General features: G+C 34.2%; 1 protein-coding gene across 2 annotated transcripts in view; it reads left to right on the top strand.

Moving 5' to 3' along the window:
• Positions 1-22251, top strand: part of LOC132746817 (baculoviral IAP repeat-containing protein 7-B-like) — a 72369-nt gene that overhangs the window by 14419 nt on the left and 35699 nt on the right. Inside the window, exon 1 of one of the 2 annotated variants that reach the window (XM_060736079.1) lies at positions 16254-16358. The exons of the other annotated variant lie outside the window; for it this stretch is intronic. The gene's annotated coding sequence lies outside the window, so the exon portion shown is untranslated. Of the gene's footprint in view, positions 1-16253; positions 16359-22251 lie in introns of those variants that run through there. 2 annotated transcript variants of the gene reach the window in all.

The raw sequence follows: 22251 nt of genomic DNA, 5'->3' as shown, positions 1-22251 counted from the left end.
ATGCATAGAGGGATTTCAATATAACTTGGCACAAATGATCACCGTTGTAAGGCAGTGTCGCGTGCAAAATTTAGGTCCCTGTGGTCAAGGTCAAGGTAACACATAGGGGTCAAAGTTCATATAAATATATGAAAATGTGCATTCGGACCAACAATTTTGCCCTTTTCCATTATAACAATTAAATTTACATGTAATTCATCGTTCGAAATTTAGCCATACAATTTTATGAACTCATCACACGAAACTGAAAAATTAATTAATAAAACAATGGTATTTGTTACAAAGCTTTCTGCTGTTTGATTTACTTCCTGCTGAGTATAAAGTGCAATCATGCTGAATAATCGGATCCGTTGGGTTTTTTATACTTTGTTACTTTTTGTATACCTTTTTTTCAATAGTTAAGGCTGCCTATCTGACGATGTAATGATTATGTGTTTAGCTAATGAATAAGCAAGTGGTTTATTTGAGTCACTATATATTTTTTTCTGTTACAATGGCCTTCTATTTTTTATTTGAACATCTAGAAATTGAAGCTACTTTGTTACACTTTGTAACTGTGGTGAAATGTGTAATATTTCTATTACGTATCGATGTTTCGGAAAAAGTCATCAGATGACTACCTCCCCTGCCATCCCCTTTTTGAATAATTTTCTATTATAGCATTATATTGTTCTCCTACTTACATTTTTAAACCTGCAACCTTACAATGTGGCGTCTTTACCTTGTTAAGCGTTCAATTCTGTAGGGGCGCATTTAACCTCGTTGAAAAGCAGCGCTAACTGTTCTGGGAGGAATATTTGTTGGATTTAAATTTGAATTTATCTCAACTCTATCCGAAATAATCTCGATGCTTAATTAGTCCCCTACCGGTTTAACCGGAGGGGACTTTAGGTTTACCCTCCGTCCGTCTGTCCGTCTGTCTGTCTGTCCGTCTGTCTGTCCGTCTGTCTGTCTGTCTGTCTGTCAGTCTGTCAGTCCGTCAGTCCGTCCGTCCACAAAACTGGATCCCGCGATAACGCAAAAAGTACTGAAAATATTTTTATGAAACTTGATATATGGATCGATGGCAGTATGGAGATTATGCACGTCTTTTTTTTTTCTTCCTATGTTGAAAATTCTGGTTGCTATGGCAACAAATAGTCTGAAAATATGGCAAATTTAACACATAAACTGGATCCAGTGATAACTCAAAAAGTACTGAAAATATTTTTATGAAACTTGAAATATGGGTAGATGGCAGTCTGGAGATTATGCACATCTTTTTCTTTTCTTCCTATGTTGAAAATTCTGGTTGCTATGGCAACAAATAGCCTGAATTTCAAGATTTCTGATTTAAATTTTTCAGCTTTTTCACTATATGTTCTTTATTTCTTAAGGTGTTTACTTCAAACTTTAAATATAAGTTCCTGGTCATCAACCACATCATATGTGACAAGGTTTATAACTCTAGCACAAAAAATATCAATATTACCTCCCTTGAACTTAGATTTTTTATGAAAAAAAATGTTGTCTTTTTTAAATAACTTCTTTATTTCCTAATGTATCTACTTCAAACTTCATATATATGTTTCTTATTATCACTCGACATTTTTGAGAAGGTTAAATACTCTAGCAAGACTATTTCCAGAATTATGTCCCCCTTGAACTTAGATTTTTTTCGAGAAACTGGTATTTTCACTCCAACTTCTTCATTCCTTATAGGATTTACTTTAAAATCCCACATCGTAATAATATGACAAGGTTGTATAAACATAATTTCCTTACTAAGCATGGAAACTTAACACATTACTGTGATATAGACAAACTTATTTTATTATGTTTTGTGGTCGATATTTTCAAATACAGACTTCATCCTCAAATTCATTATAAATGGCAATACACAGGAGTGTATGACAATTAAAGAACTTTTTGAGGGACCGGTAGGGGACTACTGTATTGCCCGCAATACTATCAAATGCTTGTTTTCATATCATTTTCAACAGCTTGTTGTATGTCTTATTGAAACTTTCATTCTGTACCGTATCCGTCACATTTGCCGTTACGCATTTGATGCCCATTCAACGAAGGTCTGCAAATATCGCGGTAGCGTTTGTCGATTACGGTATAAAAATTGGTCTGTCTGCATCTAAACTAGATCTAAAATCTGATTTCCGTTCGTAGTTCGCCATTAACATATCAACATGTTTTAGGTTATTAGATTTTTCTATGCATCAAATAATATTAAATTTCAATATTTGGTCTTGCTTTTAAGATATATTTATAATTATTGACTGTATGATTCAGTGAAATTAATTGTCGAAAGTTTCACTGCGTGTATTGTACAATTTAAAATAACATTTCCTTAAAACTATACGGAAAGTAACTACAAACTATCAGATAATGAAGTTTTCGGTTGGCTATATACATGGTGAAAATTCAATGAAAATAGATTTCATGTCCGTTTGTTTAATTAGATAGTCATTAATAGTTATATGGGGGAGTCGAGGTGTTCCGATTTAAAATGGAAACGCAGACTTGTCCCATGCGTACTTTCAAAAAGTGGGATTGGCACCACAAGATTTCTTCTTTAAAAAGAGGCATGTTCAAATGGCGGGAAAGTTAGGTTTTCGGTCCAACAAATCGGGAATTTCCGTCAGTCTCCGGATATGCTCTGATTCGGAATACTCGACAGTGTTCCGTGGTTAAAGGAGCAGCTAAATTTCTGCGCACGATTCACTCGGTCATTTGTACATGTAGCCATAGTGTTTACTGTTATTATTTTCCGAAACATGAAAAAACTTTACTTTCCCCTTCATTCAGAAAGTAAATATCACTTCATACAATTTAAATGGGCCACTGTTCGTAGTGGTAATATGTTTCATTTTACATAATGACAAAATGATGTCTTTCATATTTGGAAGGAATATAACTTGCATGGCCTTCTTCCTTTAGATTGAGTTAGGGGTCAATTTGTCAAGTTTTCGAAAAATAGATTTCTACACATTTGCTAATACAGCCATTATTTATTAACTAATGTGTTGTTTTTTATTTGGAAGGAACATATCTTGAATGGTCCAATGTTGGGAGTCACAATGTCAAGGTCACCTGTGCTTACAATAGATTTTGTACACTTTTTCTTATAAAGCCTTTATTTATTATCATTATTTAGTTACAAATGTGTCATAATAATTATTTGGAGTGTCCTTTAAGTTTTGATGGACTTTAGCCTCACTGGGTTCAAGGTCAAGGTCTTGCATTTATATATATTTGAGAATGTTTTACCGTTTTCAACATGATGAAATAATCAATGGCATGTAAGCTTATATTTTTCGCAACAACAAAAGGTTAAGTTATAGTTTTACGCAAAAACAAAAGGCCAAGTTATATAACTGTGTTTTCAATAGTTTAGCATATTTTCCATCCATTACTGAGTGAACGGGTAAACCTTTTCTAAGTAATTCACTATTTGGGCATTTGTGTATACCAAGCACGTCCTTGTTTTCAGGTTTAACCTTATTTCCCCTTTAACTTCATATTTGTATCTTAGTTGTGCTTTGGCACATTGTTATATTTAGGTCTCAAACTGACTACAGTCAGTTATATATAAATGGCCACTTAAAAATGTTAAATCTAGTGTTTTAACAAACTATACTGGCTGCTTTAGAAATACGATTCGCAGCCTTTCTTGTTGTATACACATTTTTTCCTGCAGCAGTTAAAAATAATGACTTTCTGGCACTGATTGTTGCATGCTCGTAGTATTCCAGCATAATATACATAGCTTCTAGTAAAAGTTAAAAAGATAATACAGAATGGAAAATTTGGCAAATATTGGCGCACTTTCATTTATAATGATCCTACATGTAAAGATAAGACCGTTCTATAGATTAAATAATAATGTTGTTGATAAGCACAATAAAGCTCAGTTAAGTTGTGTTTGGGTTAGGGTTGACACAGGATACTGTCAAAAAATAAGAATTACAGTTAAATATGTGCCCCTATATAATAGGATAGCCATTTTGTTGTCGTTTAATGTTTTGTTCGTAACATACGATGAAATGTGTATTGGTCAGTGAAAAGACGTTGCAGTCCTTTTGTTAATTATATAGGAAGAACATTTTTAACTTTAGTTCTTATTTATCGACAGAGTATCAACCTCCTGTGGGATTTACAAAAAGCTAATATTGGTTTAGCAATTTTGGTAATTTAACTCCACATCCCACCCAAGGCGGATTTTTATGTGAGACGGACTTTGTTTTAAGTAGCCTCGTATTAGAATCAATTACATTGTAGCTTTCTTTTCTACAAATAATTAGTTTAAGTATTATATACACACATGAAAAACACGAAATTCACGTGAAATCAATGAGCGTTTTTGTTTATAAAAATAATTCCTTCATTAAGGCAGAAAATATTTTCAATAGTTTCATGAGTTTGTTACTGTGTTTCTATGTCAGTAAAAATTATAATTTTAAAGTATGATAAAATGTAACGGAGGGAAATATCAATCTGAAGTTAAACAAGTAAGTAAACAATATATTTAAAGTAAGTTGGTCTTTATTGGAAGGTGTGCAACCATGTATGGTGTCATCTGACTGAGTGAGAGACATGTTATGTTTTTATTACACTTTTAATGTTTGATGTAATTTTCACTGCTATGCATTATTATTTCTAAAACCATTCATAATCATGTTTTTATCATGGAAGAGAACTAGAACTTCACGTTTTCTTAAGTTATATAGACTTCTCGCCCTTAGTGAAAATTGAAGAAAAATATTGATCGGTGATTTTCCAGGATGGTATATTGATAAAACACTATGTGACGTCACATTAGGCTTTAAAGTATATAACACTATGTGACGTCACATTAGGCTTTAAAGTATATAACACTATGTGACGTCACATTAGGCTATAAAGTATATAACACTATGTGACGTCACATTAGGCTATAAAGTATATAACACTATGTGACGTCACATTAGGCTATAAAGTAAAAGTTTACGATATGTATAATAAATTATATCAGATCATATCATTATTTGCTCCAACAGCGTCAGTTAATTGCACTTGTTATGTATATGTATGACTAGTATTTGCATTTCCGCCGTTACTTTAAAATTGTATGTGGTCAACATACGGGATGTCAGTGGTCAAATAATTAAGGTCTTTTGCTTCAAACCACCTGCCTCTCACTGCTGTTGGCGCAAGCCGCGCCATCGACTTAGGATTCTTGATGTGAGAAAGCTATCCAGCTTGCTTACGGAACGTCGGTGGTTCTTGTAAGGTGTCCGTTTGTGTCTTAAGGGGCACCTGGAGTTTTGTTTTGGTATATTTGTTCTCTGTATTGCAATTGATCTATGCTTAAGAACAGGTATTGATCATTTGAACTGTTGGATTATCAACAAATATTATCGATATCTATTGGTAACTTGATTACAGATCTATTTTCAGAACAAGATCTAATTAACAAATTTGTAATTGTGTTTTGAAATTGAACAAAATAGTTCAAGAGAACATAGAACGATACGTTCCTTTATCATGACAGTTTATTACTTTTATATTATTTTCCCCGTGTGTGCATTACCAACTGAAGCTTCTTCAATCAGGTTCTATAAAAGACTTGATCAACAAATTCAATGACGTCAGTTTCACAGCCTTACAATTCTATTTAGTTGAAGTTTGCCAAAATATTTCTTCTTAAAATACATTTATTACTTTAAAGCATGCAGATTATGTTTGTTCATAATTTTAATAACTCTCAATAGTTAAGGGCCTATAATTACCACTAAAGATACAAGTGTCATAAGTAGTCCAGAGTGGATTATATTTAATTTCCTTTTCCTATAAAATACGATATACATGTATGTCAGGTTTTAACTCGACTTTTCGAGGAACAGGGAGAGCTTTTATACTGGTCCAGGCGTCGGCGTCAGCCTTATGTGAAGTTTTTGCCATAGGAACTCGAGAACGGGACCGCAGATTGCGGCGCATATTTTCGATCGTGTAACGGTTTTTAAAAACGTTTCTGCTACATCTAAATATCTTTAAGTATTATCCGAGCATATGGTCTCAAACAATATATTATCACTTGAACCCAATCTGTTACTTTTAAAACAGGTCAATTTTTACGGTATTATAAAAAAGACAAGGAGTGACATCCGCCATTTGCCGCAACGTTCGGCATGAGTTTTCCCCCTTTGGCTATACTTGATTACTCTTTTTTCAGAAGTTTGTTCACGTTATCGTTGTCAACTATCATGTATCGCAACGGTTTAATGTTTACACTAGTGTTTGACATGTATAGTCGGCATTATAACGGGCGTATTCGTGTTATGATTTGTTTACATGGAGAAAACAGACACTTTAGTACTATGGTCTAATAGCTTTTGCCTAACTGAAAAAAGGAATATTAAAACATGATCCATAGATATATATATTCAAGGCACTAATCTGGTATTCCTTATTAGGAAACCAATGTTTTGAGTGACATAAAGAGAGTACTAGAAAAATTAAAACAAAAATCAAGCATATCAAGGGGGGTAACTTACGCCGAACGTTGCGGCAAATGGCGGATGTCACTCCTTTTCTTTTTCAATATACCGTAAATTTGACAGATTTTTAAATTAGTAGATTATATTAAATTGAGATAAGATAATTAAAGACCATCCGCTCGTATAATATAAAAAGATATTCAAAGGTCGGACAAACAATATGTAAAGCTGGTACGGATTCGGATTTATGCGCCGCAATATGCGGTCCTGTTCTAGAGTTCCTATGGTTTTTGCGTGCAAGTTGGTATCTCCAAAACTATTGAAGGGAATGGACACTTATTGGAAATGTCACTGTCCGAGGCCCATAATTCTAACACGGTGTTGACAGAATTATAGCCCTTTGATACTTAGTCAATTCTAAATTATCCATGCATATAAGATCTTGTTTTACTTTAAAACACATAGAACAATCGAAAACGCTGTCCTCTTTACAGCTCTTGTTTTAATTGTAGCCGGAAAGTGTCTTTGTTTCAAGGACTATATAATTATACATGTATTGAATTTACACATATAATTTAAAGTGAATGTAAGGTGGTCGTTCAAATGCTTAAAACTTTTCCTGTTTTATTATATGATTTATAAAACGCGTTATATCAAGTAGTAGTGATATACACAGCTTTATACTGCCCTCACACATACCTCGCGACCTTACTGCGTCCATACTGCGACCTTGCTACGACCCAGGACGCAGCACAGTCGCCATGGACGCAGCAGGGACGCAGCGAGGTCGTAGCGAGGAACCCAAGGACGCACAAGGTCGCAGACCGTCGGCGACTATTTTGAACATGCACAAAACAGTCGCAGAAACTCTGCGTTCTTGCTGAGTCCTGGTTAGGTCGCCGTGGGATCGCAGTGGAGTCGCCATAGTCGCAGCAGCATCGTAGTAAGGACGCAATAAGAACGCATTAGACGTAGTACACTCGTACTAAGGACGCCGTAAGGTCAGACTCAGAATGAAAATTACTGGTAAAAAGTATTGTTTTTATAGACGTAGCAAGAACGTAGTAGGGTCGTCGTACAGTCGCAGGACAGTCGCCGGACAAACGCAATAGTCGTCGTAGAGTCGCCGTAAGGACGCAGAGAACATAGCACAGTCGCAGCTGGGTCGCCGATGATCGCCGTGGGGTCGCCTTGGGGACGCAATACAGTCGCAGTGGAAACGCCATGGACGTAGAAGGGTCGTATTGAGGACATAGAGAAAACGTACTGAACACAAGACTGCAGAGTCCCGGACCGTCTGCGAGAGAAATTTGAAAGAAAACCAACGATTTTCGAAAGAAAAATGCTATTTTACTAGTTTTCAGGTCGCAGTAAGGTCGTGGTTTATGTGTGAGGGCACTATTATATGATTTAAATTCTTGAAAAGCATTGTGATTATTTCGTTTGAAAGATAAAAGCTACACTTGAAATATTAAATGGTAAAACTATAATTGACTTAAACATTTACCATTTATCATAATTATATATCTAGTAGTTTTTGAGTAACTTATTGATAAATGCGCATTCTTCCTTTTAAAAATAGGCTAAAATAGAATATTGGCAGCTCTTTTAAAGAGAAAAAATGTATATAATTACGGAACATCATTTAATAACAATTATGTTCTTAATGTCAAACCTTCTACTCATATATTTGTTGACTGTCCGTTCGTCCGTATTTCCGTCTGAGCACATGAAATGATATGAAAAGGGGTTAGGGTTTATAAATGCAGAAACACATTACGAAGAACATTCATTATGGGGTCAAATGTATTATTGGATTATTAATGCTTTATTTTGAAAAAATAACAAGACGAATATCAACATACGCTTCATAAGATTGCTATTAAGTTCTTTTGTTATGCATGTCCATACAGAAAATATTGTTGTATACGTGCGCCTTTTTTTGGAAAAAAAAAGACAGAAAATTAGCAGACATGAAACATTAAAACAATCAACTAGGGATTGAGGTTATTGATAATTTTGCACATATGAGAACATTTTGCGTCGTGGTCCTTTAAAATATTACTCTATGTACTGCTCCTTTTGACACATTAAGGAATCTGAGCACTAAGTGTGTATTTGAAACTAGGGTTTAGACTCTATAATGTATCATTCGCACCAGAGTTACGTCCCTTGATTGCCATAGAGAATGCAAAATTGAGATATCTTCTTAGATAAATCATGCAAAGGTACCAAAATATACAGAAATGAGTAACATGATAAGATGTCGTACCCCGTGGTTCATTTTTAGTTGAAGTGATATCAGAGTGTCATCAGAGTTTTGGGCCTTTAATCAGTTAAGATATTGAACAAAAATAAGAACAATTATAAGATCATATCATGAGAAGTTATACAACTTCTAAATGTTTTTTTTTTGTTCTAGATTAAAAGTGTACGTGTGGAGAAGAGGGGTGGGTAAGGAGGGGCGGGGTTTTGGTAAAGTTTGCGTCGAGCACTGGGGATTTATGTATACACGGTAAATCATTCGAACTTAATAATAATAAAGGAAGATAAAACTGTAACTCTTGGGGAATATTTTCCTAGTTGATAGCCAGTAATATAAGCTTAAACATAACTTTTTTAATAAGATTATTACTGCATTTCTTCCTCGTTATAAAATGTAAGTTTTGGTTATCTTTGATGTATATTTTCACCTGCAGCAAAACACTGATTCATGATGAAGAAATGTAGAGGTTTTGATAAAAACTTTCACTTTCACGAATTATATATACTTCAGTGAATTATTTATAGGATTATATGTAACAAAGTCTCGTAAGTGTATTTTTCTTAATGTATTTTATTTTGAAATATGAAAGTTTTCCCAGTTACCAATTCACATTTTCACATTACAACGACAAGCTATATGAAATTTTAGTTTATGTTTCATCACTGTTGATATAAACCTCACCTTGTTCCTTTTGAGTTTCTGGAATATTTGATTTTTTTTCCTTAGTGATAAAGAAATGTAAATATCCGTTGTTTTCTATTTGTTTTCTATTCGATTTTACGTGCTTATCAAGCAGGAAAAAATAATATCTTTCGTAGCTATATGTTAAGTTCAAACATGTATTATATCAGAGAAATATATTACTCACATGTTCAGGGGTGTAGACGTTCGTGTCTATATATATGTTCGCGTATTAATGTGGTCACTGCTCTTGGTAACTATGACTTTGGAACATTTCAAGGTGATGGAAAGAGTACGAGGTGAAATTGATAAGTCATCAGACTCACGTGTAGTGGTTTAACTTTTGCAACTTTTAAAAAAGGTTCTATTTACAACCTATATATGGTTTGAAGCCCTCCACTGCAGGAGTGACGTCATAATCTGACCGAAAGTGGGTACCGGAAATGGCCTTTATCAATTTTATAAATAGATCAAAGTATGTGGGAGAGAGATCAGGCGATGATAACAGATTGTCTATCATTTCAAAGCCGCGGCCAAGGCAATATCAGATTTATAAACATTGGGCACTGTCGTTTGTTTTACCGTGGCATCTAATTTTAATATTTCTCTCTTTATTACCTAAGATGTATTACATGTATATATGTTAATAAAAATTTGCCCATTAGCAGATAATTTTCCAACAGGATGCCATCAGCATACAAGAAAACCGAGACATGACATTAGCATTCAAAGTAATTGAACATTGTTTGCCTTTTCCGACGGGGTTGAACCAGAGTGCTTTCATTGTTTAGACTATTGTTTGGTTATTATGGTGAAGTGATTGACCCATGCCACATCCATATAGAAAGTTACCAGGATTTATCTCTCTGAAAGGTTCGGTATGCTTCTGATTAACTTTCAGAAGGTTTGGGTTCCAAACAGGCTAAGAGTTTTCTTTTTTTCTTCTTTTTTTGTACTCTTTTTGTGAATTCCAACTGCATTTTGTCTATGTATATATTTATCTGATACTCGCCTTATAACACTTTCATGACGTCAAGGGCAAATTCAATGGCTACAAAGTAGCCGCAACATCTAGGGAACAAACTGTCCAATCACCCCTCAATAAAACTGCTCAATTGGCTTTCATTAGGCAACACATGTAATCACTGATCGCTGTTGAATTATGATGGAATAAGTAAAATTGCCCGCCGAGTACTGTTCGTACTTTGTTAAATCACTAAAAAAAATTGTATTTCCTCATAACAGTTAAAACTGTACTAACTACATGTATAAGAATGAAAAATATAGCATTTTCTACAATTTAAGACATATTCTAACACGACCCGCATTTATCCCTATTGAACATAGAAGAACCGAAAGTATGTGTTATTTAAGAAATAATATATCCCAAACAGTGATCTTATCGCTTAATAAAATCACTGTTTGGAGTTCGGATGCGACGAATTATATCATCGTGATATAATTCGTCGCATCCGAACTCCAAACAGTACTTTTATTAAGCGATAAAATCACTGTTTGGGATATATTATTTCTTAAATAGTGTTTTTTTACTGTCCGTGACCGCATTGTAATCTGTTGTATAAAACGACGTGTGCTCAGGGAGTGGTTATTTTTAAAGATCTATCGTATCTATTAGAAGGGCCAGTTCAATGTGTTATCTACCGTATCTATTAGAAGGGTTATTCAAGTACAAACACATACGAATGGTGTTGGTATGACCTTTAATAAAAGTTGCATAACATTGATTTTACAGAGCTATTTTTTGGTAATTAATAAGATACTCAAAAGCTTAATCATCCCTTTATATTGATTTTAAGTAATGATCAGTATGCAATGGTATTTTTCAATGAAATAACATGTACATGTATAACAACTTGATAACAGCAATTATAAGTTTAAAAGAACACAATTTGTACAATGTATTTAAATTACATTATGAGTAATGAAAAATAAATTGCACATTCTCAAATAGGCGGCAAAAGCATAAAATAAAACAAAGATAATGATTAACATAACCACATGAAAACTGATAATACAAATTAAGATAAAAGAGCATGAACCAATTAAATTTTGTTGTCATATTATTCTTAATTTATATAAGCCAAGTGTGATACTACATGCACAAATAATCATGTTTGCATACAAAACCCACGTATCTAAATTGAATAAGAAATAACATGTTAGAATATTGAACAAACAAAATACGAACTGACGGATATTCCATATTCCATAAACCCAATCCATTAAATAGTCGGAAATAGTCTGATCGAAACACAATTGATACGACCAACGTCATCAAATGTCAATATATATGACGTGGTCTAGTCTAGAGGAAAACTAAACGGATTTTACTCAATACAAGATTGGGGCAGTTTTTGACATTTTTCGTTTATAATCATATATAAATCGATGTGAATAGATGAATTAGAGACCGCTATTCCATTGGTACGCGATCCGTAACCCGCCTCCGTAATCCGTGTCCGGTGCATGTCTGTGAGTATTATTCCATACGTTACGTTATTTTCTATATACTTAAGAAATAATATATCCCAAACTGTGATTTTATCGCTCAATAACATCACTGTTTGGAGTTCGGATGCGAGGAATTATATCACGAGGGCGTAGCCCGAGTGATATAATGATGCGCATCCGAACGACAAACAGTGATGTTATCCAGCGATAAAATCACCAATTTGGATATATTATTTCGATTCTAACACGACATAAACAAAAAAATGCTGCCGTACCTGCTATTAAGCAAAATTGCGCCTGATTTGTTTCCGTACTTATTGTCAGCGCGTCGGATTTTATAGTGGTTACGTCACATGTATAATGATTACGTCACATGTCTAAATATAGAACGTCAAACAGTGACTCTATTGCATAATAACACACACTTTCGGTTCTTCTATGTTCAATAGGGAAAAATGCGGGTCGTGTTAGAATTTTAATTATAGTATAGCGAACAGAGGATAATTATTTGTAGAATATGATATAATTTCATTCTAATACTAAAACCAGTTGTAACAATAAAGAATTAGGTTAAAAGAAAAAGGAAAAACATTGAATACAATATTTTGGTGAGCTTTTTAGTATTTTCTTTCGAAATCGATAAAGTATTTAATTTCGTTCGAGATATTTTGTCGTGACGAGACCTGTCCGTGATTGTCCGCGTTGGTAAAATCGCTCATACTGCGAAACGTCGCGGATGCCGTCGCGGAAGCGGAAAGGAATATATTTGAAACGTATTCTTTGATAAGCGAATCGGTAGCGGACGTGGATGACGGACGCGGACCACTGATCACGTATAAATGGAATAGCAGCCTTTAGACGTTTTAAAATACATTCCGTAAGATGAAAAGGCGAGATTTTAGCAATTTCAGCATTTAACCATTCAAGGTGTCTTGTCCGGTATGCACCATATACGGTAATTAGTCTGGTGCTCCAATCCTTGTTTTTTTTAGTCTCACGTCAGTCTGACGTAGGATCCATTTGATAAGGTTTCTCGAGTAACAGGCTTCTGCGATTGTATGTTTCCATATCAAGCCAAAGTTGATATCGCAATGTGTGTATGTTCGTTGAAGAAAAGCAGGTTATATAGATTTAATTCGGGTATGCTTCTTTAATTATTATTGCCCCATGTAGATGTTTTCATTGTTTTGTTAAGGGTATGTCACAATATGTTACTTTATTCGTGGGAGTGTATGAGAGAAAGACGTACATATACGTTTTATAGGAAAATACTTTATGAGAGATAGACGCACTATACGTTTTATAGGAAAACACTATATTCGTGGGAGTGTATGAGAGAAAGACGCACATATACGTTTGATAGGAAAATACTTTATGGGAGATAGAAGCACTATCTGTTTTATTGGAAAACACTTTATAAAAGATAGACGCAATATACGTTTGACAGGAAAACACTTTATTCGTGGGAGTGTATGAGAGATAGTCGCACTATACGTTTTATAGGAAAATACTTTAATCGTGGTTGTGTATGAGAGATAGACGCACTATACGTTTTGTAGGAAAATACTTTAATCGTGGATGTGTATGATAGATAGACGCACTATACGTTTTATAGGAAAATACTTTAATCGTGGTTGTGTATGAGAGATAGACGCACTATACGTTTTATAGGAAAACACTTTAATCGTGGATGTGTATGATAGATAGACGCACTATACGTTTTACAGGAAAATACTTTAATCGTGGTTGTGTATGAGAGATAGACGCACTATACGTTTTATAGGAAAACACTTTATTCGTGGATTTATGAGAGATAGACGCACTATACGTTTTATAGGGAAATACTTTTTTCGTGGGAGTGTATGAGAAATGGACGCACTATACGTTTTATAGGAAAATACTTTATTCGTGGATGTGTATGATAGATAGACGCAATATACGTTTTATAGGAAAACACTTTATTCGTGGGAGTGTATGAGAGATAGACGCACTATACGTTTTATAGGAAAACACTTTAATCGTGGATGCGTATGATAGATAGACGCAATATACGTTTTATAGGAAAACACTTTATTCGTGGAGAGTATGAGAGATGGGCGCACTATACGTTTTATAGGAAAATACTTTAATCGTGGATGCGTATGAGAGATAGACGCACAATACGTTTTATAGGAAAACACTATTCGTGGGGGTGTATGAGAGATGGGCGCACTATACGTTTTATAGGAAAATACTTTAATCGTGGATGCGTATGAGAGATAGACGCACAATACGTTTTATAGGAAAACACTTTATTCGTGGGGGTGTATGAGAGATAGACGCACTATACGTTTTATAGGAAAACACTTTATTCGTGGGAGTGTATGAGAGATAGACACACTATATGTTTTATAGGAAAATACTTTATTCGTGGGGGTGTATGATAGATAGACGCACTATACGTTTTATAGGAAAACACTTTATTCGTGGGAGTGTATGAGAGATAGACACACTATATGTTTTATAGGAAAATACTTTATTCGTGGGGGTGTATGATAGATAGACGCACTATACGTTTTATAGGAAAACACTTTATTCGTGGGAGTGTATGAGAGATAGACACACAATACCCGATATTTTTTTAATCGTTTACCCAGTCTTTTCGTCTTGTTGTCATTATTTTTCCGCGAGCTGAGGGTGGTAATAAGTGAAAGAACAAGATATTTAATTGTTAGTTATGAAACGCCGTAGGTACAAAGAAGGAAATTAATCAGTAAAGAAATAAGGAAATTACAAGAAATTTGGTATTGCCAACTTAAATCTCATAATGTAATATGCATCCAATTTGTGATAACAATGTAAAAAAATATTTTCCCTTTTCACGTATTTTTAATGCGCAGATAGACAGATATAGCTCGGACATAAATAAAATGAATTTAATAGTTAAAACATCAAGGGCGATAAATCTTAACAATTTAAATCAAAAGCAGCTCGCAACGGTTATCTCCCTTTTAGTTCTTTCCTTGATTGTTAAGCATATGTAGTGTTCAATCACGTATTATACCAGAGAAGTATATTACTCACGTGTTCATTCGCGTTTGCATCTATGTGCGTGTATTAAGGTGGTCACTGGTCCTGGTATGACAAGGTCCAATCAATGAGTGGCCAGGCTCACATGTAACGATTTAACTTCTGCCGTTATTTTTGACGACGTCTTCCACTGCATGGATGGCGTCATTATCAGACCGAAAGTGGGTACCGGAAATTGGCTGTATCAATTTTGTTAATAGATGAAAGTCTGTTTGAGCGCAGGCAATGATGGCGGATGTTGTATTATTTGAATTATTTCAAATCCACAACCAAGCCGATGACAGATTTGTGGGCAGGGTCATTGTCCTCATTGAACAACATATCTTTAATATGTTTTTCGCAGTATCTGAGTTTAACATTTTGCTCTTTACTGCCTAAGACGTGATGCATTATGCATGTTTTTGTCATCCCATAAGCGGATACTTTAACAACAAAATACTATCATCATATAAGAAAAAGAGACATAACCTTTTAAACTAAGTCTTCTGTGGCGGGGTTGACCCAGGGTGCTTCAGTTGTTAAGGCTATTGTTAGGTGACTATTGTGAAATGATAGATACCCGTTACATCCAATGTCGCAAACCTCAGGCAAATGAAATTCTTTCCATCGATTATTGACGATTAGTACGTGTATTATCTTTACAATGCGTGATTTTTTGCTTTGAAGTGAAGAAGAGGAAGGGGAAAATACAATGTACTTTTGCTAAGTCATTACTTGTGAAAAGACATTTTGTTTTCTATCATTGCCAGAAACCAATTTAACACAATAAATCAACGGAACATCCTCGGTTATTATCTATAATAACCTCGGATTGAAAGTAGTTCTACCGAGAGTGTAATCATGATAATATAAAACGAATGTTATGACATTTGACATCTAAAGAAAAAATAAGTTTGTTTCGGTACAATTATGATTGAAAATATGTCTGAAAACCATTTTAATTTATGTACAATTTTAAAGAAATGCGACTTAAAGTCAACAGGTTGGCATTTGTACTTTCGGTTTCTACAACCATACTGTAAAAATAAGTTTATAAATAATATATTGTTTACTATTATATCTAATAATTTACTTATTTAGGTGGACTTCTAATTGATATATTGGATTTAAAAAAAATTGTCAACAACTGTCAGCATTAAATTACTGTTTGTTTACATGTTTAGTTTCTTCGCGTAGGTTAGACCAAAATACCGTATTCATACTATTTTTTCCGAAGACTAACGGAAAGGGCCGAAAAGATGCGATTGACAATACTATCTTTTTATATTGCGCAATATTGTAGAAACATTTCATTCGATCTAAATAAACTGCTTCTTCCACACATTATGAAATGAAATATTTTATTTTACAGTTGAATTTATTTGTTTATCTGTGGATATTATATTTCCTGGTGATATTTGGTAAGCAAACATATGACATTGTACTATAATTCCATTATTTACCCATCCAGTGTCTGCTCTTATTGATTTTTATTATTTCTCCATTTCTGTTTTTGATTACATTTAACTTTGTTTTGATTTTAAACTAGACAATTATAATCGGATCAAACGTTGATATCAAACGCTGATATATTGTGGAATTCTTCCTCTCACGAGTGTGATGGTTTTCAAAATGAATGCTTATATCTCTGTAACGTTTAAAATTATTATCTAAATGGGGGGGGGGGGGGAATGCTAATTAAGAACCAACATTTGAACTAATGTATGAATGACGTCACGTAAGCAGAGCAGTAGGGAATAGCGTGTGAGCAACGCTACTATGGCACCAATTGACATTTTAAACTTTACTTGAAAAACAAAATCAGACATAAAAGGTAAAAGGCAATTTGTGTATAAATGTCAAACTAGATTAAGAAACGGTGATGACAGAATATCGTATAATAACGCTCCAGAAGACCAAAAGTAGCATGGTCAAATTATCGTAGATTGCGTTTATACAACAATCTTTGAAAAAGAACCAGTGACATATTTGTTTTTAAATCATAATTTTAAATATGAAATTCTTAAAGTAATAGCAAAGGAACATAACGTGTATCTCCAGATAGGTAACACTGCTGTTGAAATCGGAAGAAATTGAATAGCGGGTAAACATGAAGTTAATTTGACGCTGTCAAAGTCATGACGATGTATATAATTATATTGTATGTAAATACTGTTAGAATACAAACGTAAGTCACAGTTCAATAATTTTGGATAAATGTGTTCAAAAGATATGTATAATTATATTTTGCTGACAAAATTTGTAAAACGTATGTATTGTTATACAATAAAAAATGAAGAAGTATAATTGAGCCGTGTCATGACAAAACCAACATAATGGGTTTGCGACCAGCATGGATCCTGATCAGACTGCATATCCGCGCAGTGTGATCAGGATCCATGCTGTTCGCTATCAGTTTCTCTACTTGTAATAGGGTTTGTAAGCGAACAGCATGGATCCTGATCAGACTGCGCGGATGCGCAGGCTGGTCTGGATCCATGCTGGTCGCAAACCCATTATGTTGGTTTTGTCACGACACGGCTCATATGAACTTCCAAGACATCCCTTGTAGTTTGACAAATGTCTTAGGTATACAGAATATGAAAAAGTATAGTTTAAAATGTGTTAAATGTACATATCTATTTGACGAAACACAAAAGTCACCTTCAAAACGGTAATTATGTTGTCTTTTTCACGAATGATCTTAAAAAATAAACATATTCCAGATAAAAAATGTATTGTTGGTTAAAGTATAATGTCGTAACAGCCGTATCCGCTAATAAATTTCTTAAAATTTAATTTAGAATAGTTTTGGTTCGTAGCGTTACTTTTACGTTAATTCTACATTCCTGCGTTACTAGATATGCACGGTAGATAAGAAATGTAAATATTATGAGCTATTCTATTGGACAATAAGGACATACTGTTTGGTTATAACAATATCATATCCGCAATTAATAATTTAAGCTCGATGATTGGCAAATTGTTTTACTGACGCAACCGGATGTTAACTTGTAGCATCCGCTTATAACCGGAACACGATAAACAAAACAAAACGTACTTCTGTTCTAACAATACAAACATACAAACGATAAACATAGATAAACTGCCAAATTATTGTCATTAAAGATATGTATATACGCGTTAATTATATTTTATTAGATATTTTCGTCATTTGACTCTTTAGCATATCATAATTATATGAAAGAAAGGACTAATGGAATTTTTTTCAGCTAAAAATTTTTCATTTTAAAACACAACAAATTGCTTTACAACCTTAAAATCGTGAACCAGAAAGACAAAAAATACTCAGAATGGATCGTTTGTAATTACGATGACTTGGATGGGCGATTATTATCGAGAATAAACGAGTTAAAATGGCGGGGGCGTGGAGCGAAAACACGCTAATTAGCGGGGGGGGGGGGGGGGCGCGGGGCGAAAAGTCGAGATTTTTTGTAATTAGGCGGGGTCGCGACTCTCGACTTCTCGCCCTGCACCCCCACTTATTAAGTTGTTTTCGCTCCGCGCCCCTGCCGTTTTATACATTTAATATTAGAGTGAGGCTTGGGGCACCACACTGTATACCGTACTCCGGTACATAGTGGACAAGACGCTTGAATGTTTAAATGCTAAAATCTCGCCTTTTCACCTTACGGATTGAACTTTAAAAGGTCTACTTCATCTTTTTACACCGATTTATGTATGATAGTGAAAGAAAATGTAATAATCGGCGAAAAAAAACCCGATATTTTGTCTATTTTGTGATCATGAATTCTGCAAGCGTCTAGAGATACTGCTCGTTTGACTATTGTTTTAGAAAATAATTTTATACATACATGTATATAAAATTTCACTCAAGTGTGGTAACAACCCTTATTACAAAATACAGGATATTTAATTATAAACAAAGGCAGTGTGTACTCTATAGAGTACTTATACATGTACATACATGTATATTTTGAATAACGGATGTATTTAAATTTGTCATCCGTTCAAAAATAAAGTGTATTTTGGTAATATTGTGATTGAAAAATATGTCTGACATTCGGAATCACTTTTAAGAAAACATTAGGACATATAATTATAATCGGCAATGTCATTTGTATTAACGGTTTTATATTAAAATTTTATATAATATAAAAGATACGTTTTGCTTAAATATAACTTTTAAATGAGCCGCGTCATGACAAAACCAACATAATGGGTTTGCGACCAGCATGGATACAGACCAGCCTGCGCATCCGCTCAGGCTGATCAAGATCAATGCTGTTCGCTATCAGTTTCTCTACTTGTAATTGAGTCGGTAAGCGAACAGCATGGGTCCTGACCAGACTGCGCGGATGCGCAGGCTGGTCTGGATCCATGCTGGTCGCAAACCCATTATGTTGGTTTTGTCATGACGCGGCTCAAATTGCTTAGTTATACGATATCCTTAGAAAGACGGTTGCTTCGGTGTCACGTGCCTTTTCGCAGAAAAATATATTTTTTTTTCGAAAAAGAGGCCATTTTTTCTATCATCTGTGACCTGTTTTTGACCCTGGTTACTTTGTCTAACATTCATTGAATTGAATGAAGAAAAAAATGGCACCAAATTTAAACAAAATTCCACAGGCGTTAGTACCGCAGTCGGTTGTCAGAGCAACATTTGCACTTTGGCGAAATTCGTGTGCCGCGTGATTTTAAATGGCTTCTCAGACAACTTTCAATGACCCTGGTCACGAGACATTCTTTAGTACGATACATGTGTGTCTAACTGCTAGTATCAGACCCCTGTTATGAAAGTTCAGCTGAGATCTACGGAAGCTCAAAATTGCCAACTTGTCTATAGGTTTTATAACGTTACAGGCGTCGAAAGGATATATAGAGAGAAATAAAGTAGAAACACGAAAACATGACCGCAGATAACCCAAAAGCGTGTTTTCAAGTGTGTGCAATAATAGCATTTATAGTATAACATCTATAACAAATTAAATATTAATGCTGTACATCAAAGACGCCGCCAAATGATATGAACAGTCAATCAGCATTGAAAATCGTTCTCTATTTCAGTTGAATATCTGAAGCACAAATAAATTTTTCTCCATGTTCTTGGTATGTGCTTATTGTTTAATAATTAAGTTGCATATTTTTGTGAAAAAGTAGAACCTTATGCATAAATTCACAAAGTAATGCCATGTCTGAAATTCTGAAATGTTTGTCTGTTGCGAACAAGATTGAAAACGTCTGGTCGAGGCAAAATTAATTGGATAACAAGTAAAATTGAAATGATTTGTATACTTAAAATAAATTAAAGACAATATGTGCCGAGAATATGTCCATATAAATATTGGTACGAATTGCATAATGTTCGCATGATTTTGAGGACGAACTGTTCTGCAGTGATCTCCCCTTACTGCCCGCGCAGGGTTTGGCGTACTTTCTTAACGGTTGAGGGAGAACCGCCTCTCTGATAGTGGGCGTGTTTTAGGCTTTGTAACTTGAAATTTTAATTATTCGACAAGTGATATTGATTCAAAGTTGTCCTGGTTCCCTTCCGCCCAGTCAACGAAGACTAAATGCTAGCATACGAAGCATCATATTAAATTTGGCGACAATTTAAGGCGGGGCCGAACTTCATCAGAGGCGACGCAAATAAAGTGAGTGACACTGTCTCGGTGGTAACTCTCTCAACTGTGAAGTTTTAGAACGATCGACTATAGGACTGGCTCTTTGGCATGTTACTTATTATGTAGATGAAATAAGATAATGATAAAAAAGAATATGATATTCAAACATGGCACTGTCACTTCAGTTATACGTTTATTCTAATCCCTTAAAGCTCTGTGACATGTTGTACATCAGAAAAACTATTTTTATTAGTAAATTTGAAAACAGTGTGATTTTGTAAAAAAAAAGTACACAAAGCAGGTCTAAAATTTTCCCCATTGCTGTATGGACAAATGCATATATATAATAAATGACAAATTGTATTTCCTGTAAAGGCCTTATGCTATAATAGCAAATATTTTGAATGTGATCGTCATGACATTTTTGTACAACTTAAATCATAACTTAAGGCATACGAAACATTAAAAAAGATCATTAAATCGTTGTATTATATTTTATATTAAGCAGTAGTTTGTGTCCTTCCTCTTATAAATGTCTGGCAAACTTTATGACAATTAGCATACATGTTAGTTAGAGGGTATAGTTTTATATGCTAGCTTTAATTCTTATAATGTTCATATGTTCATTACGGGTATCCAACCTTGAAATTGTATATTTGTCAACCTGACAAGATCTGGATATTTTAGGAATCGGCCACATTTGACAGTAAGCTGTGCCCACAGTTTGTTAAATAACAAGAACCACCGCCGGGGAACGCAAATAAAATTAAGACAAACAAGTAAACGGTTTAAACAAATCTTCAATTAGAAAAAAAAAGATTTTCCGTTCTTTGTTTGTTAGCCACACTTGCTGTTTTGTCCAAATTTGAGTCATATCCATTAATAAATAACAAAGTTAAGAGCATATTAGCTCAATTCAATCATCTGATCTTGACAATGTCATTAAGTGGTCAAGGTCATATCAAAATTATTCAACATGTTCATTCGGTCACAAGTGTTTTTTTGTCACAAATCCAAACATAAATACATTGCAATACAAATCATGACAACGTAGAAAAATTTCAATAATGTGACATTGACAGTCACATGTCAAGGTTGCTTTAGCCTTTTAGAAGGGCTTGTCCAGATTATATTTTCCATCAATGGAATATAATCCATTGACGGTCATTACAAAGTTACAGCAAATCATACTAAAAGTCAGTGAAAATTCATTAATTTGACCTTCAAGGTCATGGTCATACCCGGGTCAATGTCAATATGAGTTTATAAAGTTAATCCATAAAAGAAAATAAGTCATAGCAAGTTACAGGAAAAACGAGAGAATTTCATTTTTTTTTTCAATATGTTTAAATTGTTTGTTAGCAAGTCTTGTTTTGTCTTTATATAAATTAAATGTGTACATGATAAGCATAATTATAAAATGAAATTTTAACAAAGGCTCAATAATTTTACCCTGACGGTCAAGGTCAAGCTCACAGTCAATATTATTTCAATTTTTTAGAAGGTCTTGTCCGAAAGGTTGTTTTGTTCAAGTATGAAGGTACTCTATATATGAATGGCCAAGTTACAATTATAGCAAAAATCATGATAATTTTATAATGCAATCTTCAAAATTGATGTCATCAATGAGTAAAGGTCCATTTAAGTTTGATATACGTGAAGGACTTATCCTAAATAATGTTGTGCCTAAATATGAAGTCAATTCGTT

Source organism: Ruditapes philippinarum, unplaced genomic scaffold (genome assembly GCF_026571515.1).
Source record: "Ruditapes philippinarum isolate M1 unplaced genomic scaffold, ASM2657151v2 ctg1392_1_1_1_1, whole genome shotgun sequence".
Lineage (NCBI taxonomy): Eukaryota > Metazoa > Mollusca > Bivalvia > Venerida > Veneridae > Ruditapes > Ruditapes philippinarum.
This window is presented reverse-complemented; position numbering and strand designations above follow the sequence as displayed.